Source organism: Euprymna scolopes, chromosome 5, assembly GCF_053919585.1.
Source record: "Euprymna scolopes isolate OS-2025 chromosome 5, ASM5391958v1, whole genome shotgun sequence".
Classification (NCBI taxonomy): domain Eukaryota; kingdom Metazoa; phylum Mollusca; class Cephalopoda; order Sepiida; family Sepiolidae; genus Euprymna; species Euprymna scolopes.
Genome location: NC_136486.1, coordinates 105,893,163 through 105,910,305, shown reverse-complemented (window position 1 = coordinate 105,910,305; position 17,143 = coordinate 105,893,163). Strand labels below are relative to the sequence as shown.

The 17,143-nt window shown below is 31.6% G+C and overlaps 1 protein-coding gene across 1 annotated transcript in view; it reads left to right on the top strand.

Annotated features, from left to right (window-relative positions):
- Window positions 1-17,143, top strand: part of LOC145276947 (tachykinin-like peptides receptor 99D) — a 775,418-nt gene that overhangs the window by 163,206 nt on the left and 595,069 nt on the right. The gene's annotated exons all lie outside the window — the stretch shown is intronic.

Genomic DNA, 17,143 nt, shown 5'->3' with positions numbered 1-17,143 from the left:
TTATCGTGTGAATACATTTTTGCCTGATGCTAACAAACACTGTAACGTATGGAAATTAACGTGCCGGGTTCAATTTCTATTAAGATCATTTAGGTTTGCTAGGATATAACTCCAGTTTATGGGTACATCTTCACTTAACGCTTCCTTGTCTGAGTATTCAACATTACCTAGAAGACGAACAGGGCCGACACGCTGATCTGATAAATGGATAATTTATAAACTCAGATTTGTCAAAGTTTACATAGGTATTCTTCAAGCCTTTTATTATGAAATTGTTCTGTGTTTGTATACACTTCTGGTCCAAAATTAAAGCTGACTTAAAAATGTTTATAAAGAAATCATTTTGTAAGGATAGATTTAAAGCTTCTCCAAATTAAGCTTACAAATACTGCAACCTAAAGGGTTATAGAAAAAGGCTATGTTCAAAACATTGAATTCAGAAATGTACATTTTTATAAAATTAGGCATATTACACTTTTCCCAATAGTCTTTTAGGTTGTAGTATTAATAAGCTTAAGTGAGGGGAGTTTAAAATATACCTTTTTAAAAAGAATTATTTTTGAAGATTTTCAAGTGGTCTTAATTTTTGATCAGAAGTGTATATTGAAAATCTTTTATTTATACGAATTTCAGAAATGAAAAATATTGAAAACTGCTTTAATTTTACGAAATTACATTATTATAGATAATCATTGCATAATTATTGCATCGGAAAAAATAATCTAAAAAAAATTATTTGATATGCGACCTAGGCAGAATGATCTAATCTTGGCAACACAAAGTTTATTTAGAATTGCACGAAAAAAATAATAGAAATGAAGTAAGGACATGTAATTTATTATCCCAATCCATTAATAACTGATAAAATCTGAAGATTTAATTCAGTGGATATTTATATTAGACTACTTACGGTGATTTTTAGAGAGAAAATTTGTCAATGAAAGGTCAATCAAATACCATATGCCAGTAAAAATAATTTATATATATTATTGAATATTATTCGAAGTCGACTCCATATCTTCATTTTCATTGGCGACTCAACTGTATAGATGAAACCGTCTCCCATTTACCATAATTATCGCGTTTACCATTCATTTTTACTTTATCTTGCTGAGTGTATAACGAGAAGGCATCAAGCAGTTTCTTAGAGTTTTTAGTATGGCTCAACTGAGGATTGCACCTAGTTTCCCTGCCTATCAGCAAACACCCAAAATTATTTTGCTAGATGACCGCTTGATATGTGAGTAATATATAGAAATTTAAAATTGATTCGTTACTATCAACGAGTCACTTATGAATGCTGATCGCAACGGGTGATTTAAGATCGTTCTGTTTTCGAGTTAGTAGCCGCTTGAAAGTTTGCGATTTCACATACATCACGTGATATTCCCAAATGATCACTCATTTAACTCCTGGGCAGACCCAATAATATCACGGTAACTCGTGTGTCAAGGGATGTATATGTAGTTATAATAATAAATGATGCTGTTTTTCCTAGATAATACAATATATTTATTATTATCCATATTGGTATAAAGATATATTGGATAAGATATATTGGATTTTTGTTACTGTTACTCTATATGTTTAACCCGAGTTCGACTTAAAAAAGAGTATTTTCCATGTTATGTATTCGCCATTTCAGCTTGATATTAAATAATTTGGGCTACATCAATTCACATGGAAAAGAAGAGGATTCAACTGTATTTAATACCAAATCCGCAGCAGGCTGAGTCATATAGTGTTCAACAGCAGAATATCGTTTGCGCATAAGTTAACTGTGTATAAAAGATTCTCTTAAAGCTCAATTCCAATATTTTTTTTATTAATGCCTTATTGTAGTTTATATATATATATATATATATGTGTGTGTGTGTGCGTGCGCGCGTCTATGTGTGTGTAATTACTTCATTTAATCACATAAATTAATATACGAAGATAAAATTTAAGCGTAAAATTTTCAGTATTTACATCAACAGTGCTCGATACATAGGTAGAGCTAGGCAGTAAGTTATAAAATATATATGGCAATTAAGCTACACAGAATATTTCGCGAGAATGAAACGTAGAATATTCTGTGTAGCTTAATTTCCATATATATTTTGATACCTTACTATATATAATATATATATATATATATATATGTTAGAGCTTTTTTGCAAAAGTAAAGTCCATGATTATTTCTAACTCAAAATGATTAAGAGCTACCAAGACTAGACTTTTCCCATTAAAACAAGCGATTTTTTTATGCTCCCGAATATATTTTTCTGCATAATCATAATCTGCTTTTGATACACATTTGCTGGCGATTAACGACAGCTATGCTTATAACTTCAGAGCACCCTTTTTCATATGGCTGTTAAAAAAGTAAAGACTCCAAATGTTTAACTAAAAAAGGTAAAGAGTTACGAAGACGTATCGTTTAAATGAGCGGCATTCTGTGCGCTAGTATTTATTTTTTTTTATATAGTCAGCACGAAATTAAATGTGTTTTTGCCAGAAATTGAATAGCGCGTATCTGCTTTTGACGAACGCCCATGACAGTAGATGCTTTCTTAGAGTTTCAAACCGCCAATATCTACAACAGAAAGATGAAAAGTTAAAGTCATTGATGCATGAGTTTAGTCATCATAACAATGCTAATTGCATCCCCCTTTAATCAATTCGGCAGAATTATTTAGGAGGTATTATTTTGAAAGTCTCCTCGTATATATGCATAAATAAACAAAAAAGCCAATGATCTTAATTGAACGTCTAATACCTTTCATCGTCGGGTTACAATTCATGAGGAAATATATTCAAACGTGTGCGGTTCAAGATGATAACGACATACTGCACAGGCTGGAACCATGAAGTTTTCGCCCTAAAAAAAAACACTACATCTTTATTTTAAAACTTTTATTGGAAAAAGTCAATCCAGGTAACTGGATTATGTAGTAGAGCTGACATCTAATGAGTTTAGCAACATTCAGCCTCAATCACCGCCTAGATACGGGCCCGGAACTAGGAGCATGCTTTTTTCCACAAGCTCTGGCAGGAACTCAGCGAATACTCGGCGGATAGCGGTGATTATGCTGGCTTTGGTATTGTGAAAGGTCATGTTAATGATCTTCTTGACGTATGACTCAACGAAGTAGTCCGGCGGGTTCAGTTGGAGGAGGACGGAGGACAGTGAGAGACGGATAGGAAGTCATAGCACTCATTTATAAGCCAAGCCTGGCTCTCTTTGAAGTTGCGGGCCGGCGCCAAGTCCTGTTGCTACACCCAGGGTCTGCCAGCGAGCGACCACCTGATTGCACCAAGGGGTCACCACACTCTTCAGCACGTCCAGGTACATTTTAGTGTTGACTTCTAAGTCGACTTCGAAGATATGAGGTGGCATAATTTGGCCCTTACTTCAAACAAAACCAATGACTATAACCGTGACCGAGAACTTTGCTTTTATCACTCTGGGTATGCCCCTCTTATTCGTGGCAAACTAGCGATGAATTTTGATGCTGCTGGAATTGGTCCTGTTGTCATAACTTGGACCGGTAGGGAGCATGAGTTATGTAGCGGCACATCTCTGATATCCCTCATTAGACAGTGTGTCACTTTCAGATATGGTAGAAGGCTACTATTGCTCTTTGGATTTGTACACAACCATCCTACTAGTAGATGGTCTGTAACAAAAAATGGAAATCAGTTTTCATTAGATGGAAATGGAAGCATGCCGTCTTTTCTAGGGCGACAATTTTATCTTTCCACCCTAGAGTTACATTTTATGGGCAGCGTTTCTTTGTCTTTGAAATTGGAATTTGTTATTTTTCATTTTGATGTATGGCAATCCAAGTATAACTGTACAGACCAACAGTATTTCGGTAGCGTGTCACCTTCGTTAGTCACAATCATCGTCCTTGGTGTCACGTGCTACTGACTTTTCTCGGGCAATTATTCTGAGAAAATTCATTGTTTTCATTCGTATTCTAAAACAAAGAGTAACGCATCCTAGTTTTAACAAAGTATTATGTTAAAAAAAAAAAAAACTTAAACGTATCACAAGCACGGCACAGAGAGAACACGAGAGAGGAACAATTATCTAATAGCAAGTGTGCACGCGATTCTTTTCTCCTGTCGCAGTTAATTAACATATTTTCTTACAGTTGACCCCCCATAAACGTGTCTGCTAAAGCCATATCGTTTATCAAGCACATCTCTCAGTCTATAGTAATTATCTGTATCGCAGTTTATGCCATTTATTTTCTTTTTTCTTACGTAATCACCAGAAACATGCACGTACGCTTCACCCATCTTTATATATATTTTTTTTATATATGCAGACCTTTATTTCAGTTTGAATTATTTAGTTAGTCTAACAAAATGACTTACCATAAAAATAAACCATACAATCATTTTATAACAGCCTAGGTCAATCTTATTTTATAACCTTGTTTACGTCCGTTAACAGGCGGCGATGTATACAAAGTCGATGTCGATTGGTTGCGTAGGTATGTAGATTTGTTATATAAAACAGGATATATAAAAATGTTCTGAACATATACATGCGGGAAAATAGAGAATGTCAAAGTCCGCCCTCCCGGTAGAGCTTCTCTACATGACTGAGATCACCTTAAGTGTCGGTTGTTCTGTTGTGTCAACGTATGTATATACCGAAATAATTGTTAAAGGTATTTTTAAAGTTCCACTTTGTGGTATTGGTGTATCGTCGCAGTCCCGCATACAACGTTTAGTGTCCATAAATAATTATTATTTTGCTATTTGCGATACACAGAGTCACTTAAACTCGATAATCTAACAAAAATGATAATTCATCAACAGGAGTATGACATGGTGTGTGACATAATTTTCCCGTTTTATCCTCTATATGTATACAGAGATTTTGAAAACAAAATAAAAAATTATATACGTTTGTTCAAACTAGCGTGCCGGTATCTATATATAAATACGATAGCGTGTGTGCTATTTTCGATGTCACGCTTACATCCAGGCCATTTAATTCTTATGCATTTCCATTTTTTATCATAAATATATTTACGACGAATTCTTCATAAGTTTTGGTTTCGCTTTCGATTATAGCTAATGGCATCCCATAAATCTATTTTTTAAAATAATTGCATCAGGAATTCTTCATAAGTCTTGGTTTGGGTTTCGATTTTAACTGATGGCATCTTAGTAATCAATTTTTTTTTATATAAAGAATTTTATCAGGAATTCTTCAAAAGTTTTGGTTTCGGTTTCGATTCGAGCTGAAAGGATTAAAGTTATATATATATATATATATATATATATATATATATATATATATATATATATACAGTGGGTCTACAAATTCTGGCTGCATAATCTGCACGGTGCCCACAAAGTTTGGCTACATAATATACACGATGCCCACAAAGTCTAGCTGCATAATCTATAGGGTGCCCACAAAGGTTGGCTACATAATCTACACAGTGCCCACAAAGTCTGGCTGCATAATCTACACGGTGCCCACAAAGTCAGACTTTGTGGACACCCTGTATATATATATATATATATATATATATATATATATATATATATATATATATATATATCATAATTTTTATATCGTTTCGATTCAAGCTAATGCATCCAAGTCATATGGACATATATATATTTCTTTATTTTTAAAATCGCAACTTTATAACATATAAAAATAAAAATCGATAGAAGCTTAACTCTATAATAATATATGCGAAATCTGCAAAAATTAAAATATCATATTTAAGCGTACTTTACGACCGGGCTTTGTCGGGCGTTTATGTTAGCTTAGATAAACACTTTTGCAGTTTTAACAAAAAAGCTACAATAATATCAGAGAGTCCCCATTTACACTGAACATCTACAGAATGCCAACATCAATATATTACATATAAATCAATCCGCTGTGAAATTTTCACAGGTTCAGCTAGTATGCCGTTAATAAGACAGTAGTGATAAAAATTATGAAAACGGTTACTTAATTTGCATTTTTTAAACCTGTAAGAAAATCTTTTTTCTCATTTCGATTGACATTAGCAATTTGTGACCAGCACGTTTTTTTGATATATATATATATATATATATATATATATATATATATATATATATATATATATTAACTCTGTATTTTCTATAGTAAACGAAACAGAAACTTTTCACTGTAAATTAATTAACAAGAGTATAGTTTATATCTTTACTAAGCTCTATTTATGTATAAAGCACTGTTAAATATTATACTGAAATATAAATAATACACGCAATAGCATAGGCAATATATGTGTGTATAAATAAATAATAAAATGAAGACGAAACGTTGATGAACACATAATTCAGTCTGTTCCTTTTTATTTTTCTATTTTGTCGGAATACTATTTCCATTCTTTTCATCCTATATATATATATATATATATATATATATATATATATATATGCTTTTAATTTGCTAACAACGCATTAGTTAGTGACATTACAATGTAGTGCCATAAACTTGTTTAAGACTCTATAAAAATGCATTAAATACGGAATTAGAAATGCATTTTTGTTTCATCGTAAACAACTCAGGCAGTCTTATTCTTTGTTAATAGTTGCAACAGAAAGATGTATTTCTTTAAAAGTCTAAATTTAGAAAACATGTCGAATCGAATAAAATAAAATACGCATACGATGCTCTTAAAAACTAATTTACAATGAATTACGACATAACATATATTTTACTTATTTGAAATTTATAATTTAAATATATTTCGGAGTTTAACTCCTTTCTAAGAATTTTTTTGTTCCTATTTTTTCTTCTGTATTGCCTTGTTGTAAATTTGAGAAACGAAAAGTCAATAATAAAGATCCGCGTGTTCTCTCATCGCTTGTATTTTGAAATGTCGGGAACGGTGCGTTGGCTACACGAGATAAATGTCAGGAGTGTACGTCCTGTTATAGGAACGATGATTTAACTTGAATCAAATAAAATACGCATCAGATGCGCTTGAAATCTTAATTACAACGCAATATTACGAAAATAAACAAATATGTACTTTTTTGAAATTCATAATTGAAATATATTTCAGAGTTAACTCCATCCTTAGTATTTTATGTGTTTCTTTTTCTTCTTCTTTCTTTCCATGTTGGAAAGTTGGAGAAAGAAATGCCATTGAAACGAGTGACTATTTGTTCTCTATAATTCATTTTGTACATAATAATCGCACGTATCAATACACGTTTGCCAGCTATGATCAATGGCTATGCATGGGCGTACTGAGCGCAGTTTTTCGTACGAAGTTTATTGCAAATGTCGAGCCTCCTACGCTTATTATCCAGCAAAGGTGAAGAGCTACGAAGACGGGAGTAGTACCACAAACCCTAATTTTGTTTTACTCTGTGCTTATTCTTTTACTAAAGTTTGGGATCCTGCCCTCGAGTTTTCTATGTTCTTCAGCTATTCTGCTTTTTGTGTCATGTTTTAAACTACACATGGAGACGATGTTCTCCAGCCATCTCTGGCGAATAAGAAATTCTTTATTAAAAAAAAACTTTCTGCAAAGGTGATGCCTATTTTGTATCCTCCGTTTGCAGCATGGTATTTTTTGTTTGGTACCAGACTCCTGTTGTCTTTGCTGTTAGAAACAAGGGGCCGTTTTCTTTTTAACAATGTGGAGTTCTACAGCATAAGAAATCCGGTTTACCTTCGTAGTGGATGTGTTACAAGGTACAAGTTTGTGGGGAGCAACATTAACTCTTCTTAGTACTGCGCTGGTAGCTTTTGTAATTGACTTCAATGAGTTTCACAGTCAATATTTGCAACATAGATATGAGACGTTCGGATCATGAATGCATAAGTTCCATCATCATAACAACACAATTCACAATCCGGTTCTGGTCCATTCGGGAGAAAAATATTGAAGGCATTTTTTTTTAAATCGCTTATAAAACTAGAACACACACACACACATACACACATACACACATACACACACACATATATATATATATATGTAAGCGTGAAAGATTTAGAACATCGCTATTAATACTAGAATATATATAATATAAACGTTACATTTAGTGCCCATGTCACTTTGACAGGTGTCCGGTAATGTGTTTTTTCGATAAAAAAAGATAATGTCAACAACGGAAGAACGAAAGAATGTAAAAAAAAAATACAGAAGGAAAATAACAAGTCATGGACTACGGTCAAATATTACAAGTCTGTACAGAACTGGTCGAGAAGTATGAAATTATTTACTCCAGAATATGTTTGTTGCATTCCGCGAGTCTCGTTAATAGCATATCGACGTTTTTTGTTATTTTTTTGTTATTTTTTTTTTTACATTTACAAATGCAACATCAAGTGTCGTAAGCGTCACTTTTGCAGAAACACCAGTTATTTCATCTTGATTCCACTAAAATATTCGTTGATGGGGATGTATCTGGATAGTGCGATGTAAGTGAAAGCGTTTTGTTAAATTATTTTTAATGTAATATTTACAGTTGAGAAAAAAGCCTGGTTATTTTTCTAATAATGCGTGTTGTTATTCACTAAGCCTTCGAGACAAAAGAAGAGGGGACAGATAATAGTAGATAAAGAAGCAAATGTTAAAAGAATACATTTATAGGGTGGCTCACTTAAAAGTAACCTCTCTCTCCCTCTTTCTCTCTCTCTCTCTCTCTCTCTCTCTCTCTGATCGTTCTCTTAACGAACAACTGACAAAATGCAATTCATTCTTCAACAAGATGGCGCTACATGGTACACGTCCCACAGATCACTTACACAAGTTAATGACATGCTTACGGAAGAGAGAACAATAAGCAAAGGCTTATGGCCACCACGTTCCCTGCACTTGTCATCATGCAATTTTAAAAAAATCTTTGGGGACTTTAAAACAAAAATGTTATGCAAATAACCCTCACAATTAAGACCAAATTAAAGGAAGAAATTACCAACGCTATCAGGAGAATCATCAGAGAAGGTCTACAGGCAGTATCTGCAGACGTTGTTAAACGTGCCCAGAAATGCATCGATGTCAACGTGGGGCACTTGCAGTATATTTTTAACACTACAGGTAATTTAAACAATAAAAGAATGTTCCTCTTCTCTACTACAATTTTTAGGCTACTCTTCTTAAGTGGAGCATACTGTATACTACCAGTATGAAGCATATATATATATATATATATATATATATATATATATATATATATATACTAGACTCCCAGTATGAAGCATATATATATATATATATATATATATATATATATATATATATATATATATATATATATACTAGACTACCCGTGACCCGTTGGGTCAGTATGCTATATTAGCTATGGAATTCACGTATGAGCGTGACACTTGTGACGTAAAGAAAATAGTTTTTTTTTTACATAACAGAAACATTTCTATGAAAGTATATTCAAATGAAATATCACGGACGGATCACTCAAACATGAAAAAAAAATCTCCCTATTTATGTAAAGTTACCTATTTTTCCGAATAATCGCCAAAAAACCGAAAATTAAATATAATTGGCCTACAAATCGAACGCCGACGAAAGTCATTTAGCAGCAAAAATGCACCTACCGATGAGAAATATAAGAATGAAAAACCCATATTGAATACTTCAACTAAGTTATAGAAACTTAAAATCTAAAAAAAAAATACATAATAAAACCTGAAGCAAAAAAATAAAATCTAAATAAATAAAATAAAACTAATAGTGAAACAGATTAGCAAATGTGTCAATAAATTCACCGTTCTCATAGAACTATTTTATATCTAGAAATGTAAACAAAAAATAAAAAAGAAGGAAGGAAAAGGAACGGATAGAGAGAAGTATTATTATTATTATTATTATTATTAGTAGTAGTAGTAGTAGTAGTAGTAGTAGTAGTTTTTGTTTAGTACAATTGTTCATATGTTTGTCACCGGGTTAAAGTTGTTTAGTGGTCAGAAAATAGCGACAGTATAGTTGTAATAAAGAATAGTTGCAAAAAAAACAAAACACTCTTCCCATGTTAAATAATAATTTCGAAATAATAAGGTTAATATTTCAGTGCGCAGGTCAAAATCTGCAAAAGAAGCAATTTGTGTTTATATGTTTACGTTGTTATGGGTTAATGTTTATGCGCGCATGCAAAACCGGATGTCGTAAACCGGAAAGTGGGTTACATAACTCGTTAAAAGGTCATTTCAGTTGTATAATATATATATATATATATATATATATATATATATATATATATATATATATATATATATATCATGCTTGCATCATTTTATTTCTATTTTATTTAATACTAGTCTGGGTGCCCGGAGTTGCCCGGGTGTTTGGAGATGTGCGTTGAGCTAAAAAAAAAAGTGTCAGTAGGCAGGCAGGCTCGAACTCGTACCGCGAAAGAGGAACAGAACGTGAAAAAAAAAAACGGGACGTATTTGCCGCTGAGTCCATCGCTAAACCGAAAGAGACGTAGGTGTAAATTAAGGCTCTACAATCGAAAAGCGGGGATGGCTTTCGAAAATATCAGCGAAAAAAGCGACCCCTTCCTGTAGGAAAGTGCCCAGTAGACGGTGAATTAATAAATGTTTTGGGCCAAGTTTTCGATATTTGTTGTCCGAAAGTGATAGCTTCAAGATGATACCGATATCGTGAAAATTCGTCGCTACTGTCAAGGGTTTTTGGTAAACATGCATACATACATACGTACATATATACATACATTTAAACTGGAATGGTGATATTTATAGTATAAATTACATTATTTCATTGTATTCTTGAAATTTAAAAAAAAACTTATTTTCAACAATTTTTCAACATTTTTCTAATACAATTTTTGTCCATTTTCAGATCGCTTTAATTTTATCTATTTATATATGCATTTTCTTTTCCCCTGTATGTAGTTTCTGCCTCCTTAATTTCTTCCTCCACCTTCTCTTCTTCGTTCCTTATTCCCCCTTTCTTCTTTTATAGTTGGCTCTCCTTTAATTGTTCCCCATTATTTCATAATGTGTTAAAATATTTAACTATATTCTTACGTACATGCTACTCTTCCGATTTACGTTTCTATGTTGTACCTACTTTTCATTACTATTGACAATATTATACTTTTTCTTCATTCTCAGTTCATATCTAAATTTTATTAAGACAGTTTATTTTACATTTGCATTTGGCATAATACTGACCTTTTACTTCTTCTAATGAGAAGCAATTAGCTTCGAAATGGTATGGCCTAAAGTTTTTTTCTTAAACAAAGGAATGTAGTGTTTACCTGATATACGCAATGCTAAACTTCAAACTAATGTAATAACAGTATTTATATATAAAAAAAATGTAATCCCAACCGAATCAAAAAAAGCTCAATACGCATAGAGAATAGAGCTTATTATATCACGCTTATCGTTATCACGCTGAACTTATCTTGGGTCCATTCTCTCTAAAGAACTATTTTGCATTTCGGATCAACTTGAGAGGATTTTCATGTAAGCTGAAATATTATGCGCGGTTTGATTTTATATATTATATTTTTACATATCCAACATTTTTTCACTTTTTTATTTGGCAATATATATATATATATATATATATATATATATGCGCGCGCGCGTGTGTGTGTGTGTGTGTGTGTGTGTGTGTGTGTGTGTGTGTGTGTGTGTGTGCACGCGCATGTGCGTGTACTAACTCTAAATCCTATTCGTGAGCTGGAAAATCTTTTGGGATAACCTTTGAAATATTGTTTTGTTTATAACGCGGTCATAAAGCAAAGGCTTGTGCAAGTCATAATTTGATGAACAATTACATCTGTATATGCTACACTGTGGTTCTAAACAATTTACTGCAATGTTTTGACGAATTAAAAAAAATACTTTACGAAAAAAGTATATCCATCTTATTAACGTGATATCGTGGAAGAAAAGAATGTAACTCTAGGATTGCCGTATTGAGCAATCTGAATAAGAAATGTGTGTTATTTATTCATATGTAATCACTGCACCATGTAATAAATTACATATAAACATATTATCTTTATATATATAAATTTGTATATATATATATATATATATATATACACACATATATATGTATATATATATACACAAATTTATATATATAAAGATATGTTTATATGTAATTTATATGTGTTTTATATAACTAAAATAAAATAAAAATTCCAATTAAATTTAATAAAATGATCCAAGAATGTAAAATTAAAGTATATTATGAATATTAAAGAATTAATATTTATAAAATTGTCTTAGCCAGATGTAAAAGCTCGATAAAACCAAATACCAAATAGAGCTTATAATATGAGCAAACAATTATTATATAATATATTATAATATATATATATATATATATATAAATAAAATAAAAAAATAAAAAAGGAACAAACCGTATTATGTGTCGTCTTTATTTCGAGATTTCCTCTGGATGAAATAAAGACGACACGTTGATGAACACATAATACGGTTTGTTCCATTTTATTTCTCTATTTTGTCGGATCATAATTTTCCATTATTTTCATCAGATATATATATATATATATATATATATATATATATATATATATGAGAGAGAGAGAGAAATAGATAGGTTGTTTTATAGATCTATTTTATATAATCAACCCTTTGTTTATAAAGGGTTCTTCACAATTATAATAATTGCATATGAGACAGTGCAATTATGTTGTTTTGTATCGTTTATGATTATGTTATGGTGCAGTGGATATATATATTTCGGGACAACATATAACGTGGACTCAGAACGATTATAATGACATTTATATATTTTTTACATCATGATAATTTTTTTATCTTATTATAATTAATACGGAGCTAAGACATTTACTCAGTTCTTGTTAACACAGTGAAAGGGCGATACGTTATTAATGATGGTGTGGACACATGACTTGGAGGAGGGTTATACAAAGTTCGTCAGAGACAAAGCACATTTACGTTTCAGTTGTAATTACGACGACTAAAATAACAGTTTACGAAAATATGGATGATATTTTATTAATACCAGCTGGATGATGATGATTGTCAGGGATTCAAGCTGTCTCAATTACATTGTCCTATCTTCCTTCTCTCGCCTCCAATAAGGCGTCAGCTCTCAGTGTTGCCGACTCAAGCTCTCTCTGATTCTGACTCTCTCTGTCTGTCTGACTCTCTCTCTAACTCTGAACCCTGTCTCAATATATTGAGAATATCCCTTCTTTACGACGTCAGCGGCCTGCTGTTCCACGTGAATAAATTTAACGTGTATTGTATATAAATATGTCCAAACACTCTTTTGCAAACAAAGAATTACCAATTTTAATTATACAATATCTAACATATTTTTAATCATTATTTATAATATAATATTTAATACTCGTATTTTCCATTCTTTTAACTGACATATTTTATATCTAGTTATTTCTAAAAGAATGAAGAATTCAATGAATTGCTAAATAAATTATCTATCTCTGACATAAATAATATTTAGATGTTTGCAAGAACACTGACATTTGTTCTGTATTCCTAGGATTTCAATATGTGTTCTTTTTTATTTTTATTACTGGGTTCGATTTTAGCCTTTTCCTAATATCATTTTCAAACTTATCTAGTTTTGCTTTCTTACTTACTGGAGTATGTCCCTTTTCATTACAATTATACTTCAATATATACAAATAAAAATCCCACATGTTGAACAAGTATTAAATATAAAACTCCGGTAAGCAAACATCATAATATAGTCAGTTCTTAAATTTGTAATCGCTATTTTATGGGGGGTTTTCTGTCCTCCTGTTTTGCTATCCGTAAATCATTTCAGATTCGCAAACAGTAAACCATATTTTAAAACATGTCTTCCGAATCGATAAACATGAGGACTTCTTTGAAAATGCTCTGCAACATCTTTTGATAATTGTTGTTGTTTGTCATGAAATTCTTACATACACACCTGTGTTTGTGAGGACAATGTATGATACGTAAAAATGTCCAAACACAATAGAAATAAGGGTCGATTGTCTGTTAGAATAATATTGTCCACCTTCTTGAAGAAATGTCGATTATGTGCTCACTGACCTTTAACCAATAACAGTTCCAGCTTTGATATTGATCCAATCTAAGAACACAGGTTCTCTTTTCGCAAAGCCTAATGCAAAAGGCCAACAAAAGATAATATGACATCAACAAACACTTGCACCTTATTAAATACGAATGACGAAATACTCGTTTTGTTATATAGTCGGTCTATATAATTCATTGGCTGCACTTTTATTTAATTCATACTAAAGTACATATATGCTGCTATTCTTTAGTCATTTCTTTTTTAAAATCAAACAGATAAATTGTTTAGTCAGTAATAATGATTTATTTACATTTTAACTGATAGCATATGACAAGAGTGAGATCCGACGGTATATGGGTTTATTGGAGTGATTTGGTGTGGTGTTAGTCGGTTTATGGGTGATGGTAGATGTGTCTCTGCGTTACTACTGACTCTCTCACTTTCTTTATCTCTCTCTCTCTCTCTTACTATCTCTTGTTTTTGTTTTGTTTCTTTTTTATTTTACATCTTATATTAAGATCAAATTGCATTCCTTGATCGGAATGTTCGTTCTGCTCTTGGTAATGTGTCTGTCTTTGGTCGACCTTTCACACCAAGTTAAAATTATGTCTTTCCACTGTTTCCGTTTCTAGGTAATTTTCTATGACCCCCAAATCTTCAAATAGAATGTAAAGTTGACATCATCGCCCAGCAATCAGATTAAACATCTTGTTTTGTCCGGATCCCGAATTTGCTTGTGTGAAATATATCCGATGTTTTGGCAGGCGTTGCTCGTCATCAATCCAACACTTTTCCTGCTGCCCAGCTTACTTAGTACATTAATCTATATATATATATATATATATATATATATATATATATATATATATATATATATATATAAAAGTGAAAGTGGCCCTGTGGGTGTGTCTGCCTATGTAAATTTCCCTAGACAATATCTCTGTCAATTTTCAGTCTACAGACTCGAAATTTGATATACAGGGTACTTGGATTTGGAAAAATCTTTGTAATCGGTTTTCGGTAAGAAATTAGTCTTTTAAGGGGTCAAAGTTTAACAATTTGATCTTTGAAACCTCTACCAAACTCCTACACAAAATTTTCGGTCTAAACACTTGAAATTTTAGATATAAGTTCCGTGGGCATGGATCTAACTTAATAACTTGACTTGAGCCCAAAGCAATAAATGTTAAGGTGTCATAACAGGGGTCTAAGTTTTAAAAAATTGACCACTTTTTTTTTTTTTTTTTGCTCAACATAAACCTCAAAATACCCGGGCAACGCCGGGCTTAAATGCTAGTAATTTGATATTCTAATATAATAAAACGCCGTTTGCAGATTCGGTTATTTTCGTTTCTCTTTCATATCCATCGACTGTTACTGCTTTTATTTCACGAAACGAAATCAAACGGTTTCTATAAGGAATTTCCTTGCCGTAATGCACTACGTCTTCGAAGTTAGAAAGTCTGAAAGATATGTTTTTTATTCCGAAACGTTATTACACGCTCATATTTGTATTATCATGTCTAATATTGTTTTTTATTAGTTTGTTCTGTTTTACAATTTTTTTTTTCCAGTGGGCAAAGCGTTCCAGATATAAAACGTCGTATTTTATTATTTTGAGGAATGAATCAAAAGGGAACTGCGAATTGCATAATTATGATGGCGAAATTTATGCATTCATGATCTGAATGTTTCGCCTCTGTTACAGGCAGTGACTGTGTAAATCTTTAAGAAATCAGTCAGTAAGAAGCAGAGATACGCCATTAAATTTCTGTGCATTGAGAAACGTGGTAACTATGTAAATTACACAAATTATGTAAATTTTAACAAATGCTCAGGCGTTTTCATGTAACAACTTCCGTCTTCGTGGCTCTTTAACATTGTGAGGTAAAACAATATTAGGCTTTACTTTGAAAACGACCTTGTATGGCAAAGCGCACCCCAAACGACAATGTGCAGCCATCTTTTATCACTGACTGAAACGGATTAAGAGCAGTGACTATGTAGAAAATTAAATTCTGAAGCATATATATATATATATATATATATATATATATATATATATATACATGTGTGTGTGGATGTCTAGATATATATCTATCTACAATTATTATATAAAAAGAACACTGTATGTGTTTGTGAGTGGGTAAGTTGTCTGTGAGTGGGTGAGTTCGTTCTCTATAGAATCGTAAACAGCTGGGCCAATTTTTCTGAAATTTCACACAAAGGTACTTTATGTGCCCAGTAGTGTTTATATATATATATATATATATATATATATATATATATAGTTTATATATATATATATATATATATATATATATAGTTTATATATATATATATATATATATATATATATATATATATGAAAAAACGATTAAAATAATGTGTATAAGACGTATAAAATCCGATTAACATTTTAGTCGGTTTCCAAACTTCTTATTTCTAGGCACTTCTGAATTCCCCTTAGTGTTTTTAAATTATATATATATATATATACTTGTATATGTATATGTATGTGTATGTATGTAGAAATAGAGAGAGAGAGAGAGAGGGGAGAGAGAGAGAAAGAGGTTGCTCATACATATAAGGGGAGATGCAAAAAAAATGAAATAAAAGGGGTATAACTTCTTTCTTCAACGCTTAGGATGCGGAAATCTTAAAAAATACAGAGTAAGTATCGGTGAAAAAACTATATATATATATATATATATATATATATATATATATATATATATATATATATATATATATATAGTATGTTATAAAATATATATGGCGATTAAGCTACACTGAATATTCGGCGTTTCATCCACTCTAGGATTCCTCAGGCTTATGCGCGAATTCTGTGTTCACAAAATAAAATTTACTCTAGGATAGCGATACAAAATAGTTTTAAAACCAACAAAAACAATAGAAAATAAACAAATTAATTAATTAAATAAACATGAATATACATAAACGATCACACATATATGTATGCATATATATGTGCATATATGTATGTACACACACACACACATACATATATATATAAAGTAATAATAAAAAAAAAACTAACCGATAAAATGCATGCCCATTGGCTGATAGGAAGGGGCGCGGTTGAT